Genomic DNA, 1,926 nt, shown 5'->3' with positions numbered 1-1,926 from the left:
CCCTCCCCTCCCCCCACGGGGGCTCGCGAGGGGCCGGGGCCACCTTCACCCTCGCACCCGGCCAGGTGTTTAGGGCCAGGCCTCTACTTGGGGGTACGAATTACCAGACACCTCCCTCCACGAAACCCTCATGGTGGTGGGGCCCGTCGAGCCCCCTGAGAAGGTGGCCTTCTCGCGTGGCTTCTAGGCGCTGGAGAGGATGAGGGGACATCCCCTCCCCTGCTTCTTCCCCACTCAGTGGGAGCCTGGGGTGGGGGTGGGGGCGGTGGGGGCCCAGCCAGGGGCCCAGCTGGACAGGCCTGTTTGCGGGCCGGGGCCCTGCACCTCGCCTTCCTCGGCCCCCCTTCTTTCGTTTCTGGTCCAGCCCCCCACGAATGGGGCTTCGTGGGACCTGGGAACCTCAGCCGGAGGTGGGGAGTTGAGCTCTGCCTGGACGTTTGCTCTGCTGCCTGCCTCCTTCCCAGTCTGCGGAAGAGAGAAATAAGGTCAAACAAACTTTCTCCCTACTCACGACGCCCTCCTCCCTCTTTCCTGGTAAAATAATAATTCAGATAAGTGGCGTGTTTGTATGAGAGACTTGCTCTTCCTTCTCCGCTCATTAGCTGAGCTTCTGATGGATGGTGGTGGGAATGGCCTGGCTAAATGAGGCCACTTTGCAGAAGAGAGCGGCGAAAGAGCCACTAAGATAGACAATAACAATGCAGCTGCCTTTCAGATAAACACACAGTGGGAAGTTTCCAGCGAGCCTATTAGATGAGAGGAAATGCCGCACTTGAAAAATGTTATCTTTTTAGTTGAAAGCCTGCAGCAATTTCTTAATCACAAGACATTAAATGGATCTGGATTAAATATGGTAAAAGGGTAAAAAAGATGGTGATATCACCCCCAGGGCACTTTGCCTCTTATAATCGATCCCCCTGACCCCCTTTTGTCCTCATCTTCCCAGGTAGAGCTGTGGAAAAGTTTGTTAGCGTTCTTCCTCTTACCTGTTCTGCTCATCTGATTTTTTTTTTTTTTTTTAAGTAGCGATTGAAATGTAGGTTGGACTGTGAAGCCTTTCTCCATGCTCTGAATGTGTCTTAGGTCAATAGTTTTATGTGAGAAGCAGCCTCCAGGGCAAATTGTATTGGAGGAAAAAGATGTGGAAGTAGTTATAGTACAGAGGACACATGTTTAGTGTGCCCTGACTACCCAGTGATAAGAGGTGTCTTTTTTGTTTATTATTAAAGAAATGACATTGGGACAGAAGTCTGGGAGAAACTGATGAAGCATTAATTGAAATGAAAATGCCAAGAAAATAAAGGTCCGTGAATAGTAGGCACGTGAGAGAATATATTAAGGCTGCATTGTTATGTTTGCTTTTACCAGTGACTGAATTATGAGCTTAATTTCAAACGTGAATTGCCTAACATAAAAAGTCTTGGATTGACAAATCTGAACTTTGTTGAAAATATTAAGTTCTGTACTTCCTTTAATTACAGATTATGTCTACTTTGAGAATTCCTCCAGCAACCCATACCTAATAAGAAGGATAGAAGAACTCAACAAGGTACATACACTGAGTGTTCTTAATTTTAATTTAAAAAATATTTATTTTCCCTTGGGTAATTGGGTAAAGGGTGGCCTGGTGCGGAGGCTCATGACTGCAATCCCAGTAAATTGGGAGGCCTGGTGAGTGGATAGCTTAAGCCCAGGAGTTTGAGACCAGCCTATGCAACATAGTGAGACCCCATCTCTGTTTTTTTAAAAATTAATATAAAAAGTAAAAATAGGGCCGGGCACGGTGGCTCATGCCTGTAATCTCAGCACTTTGGGAGGCCGAGGTGGGAGGATCACCGGAGGTCGGGAGTTCAAGAGCAGCCTGACCAACATGGAGAAACCCCGTCTCTACTAAAAATACAAAAAAATTAGCCAGGCATGGTGGCA

The 1,926-nt window shown here is 47.8% G+C and overlaps 1 protein-coding gene across 3 annotated transcripts in view; it reads left to right on the top strand.

Annotated features, from left to right (window-relative positions):
• The window catches only part of MTA3 (metastasis associated 1 family, member 3), a 204,990-nt gene that overhangs the window by 1,042 nt on the left and 202,022 nt on the right, over window positions 1-1,926 (top strand). For 2 of the 3 annotated variants that reach the window (XM_011935915.1, XM_011935916.1), the window contains exon 1: window positions 1,460-1,549. The gene's annotated coding sequence lies outside the window, so the exon portion shown is untranslated. Of the gene's footprint in view, window positions 1-1,459; window positions 1,550-1,926 lie in introns of those variants that run through there. The other variant, XM_011935914.1, reaches the window with a different exon arrangement.

Source organism: Colobus angolensis, unplaced genomic scaffold (genome assembly GCF_000951035.1).
Source record: "Colobus angolensis palliatus isolate OR3802 unplaced genomic scaffold, Cang.pa_1.0 Scaffold15, whole genome shotgun sequence".
NCBI classification, from domain to species: Eukaryota; Metazoa; Chordata; class Mammalia; order Primates; family Cercopithecidae; genus Colobus; species Colobus angolensis.
Note: the sequence above shows the minus strand (reverse complement) of the source record. Positions and strands in the feature narration are given on the sequence as shown.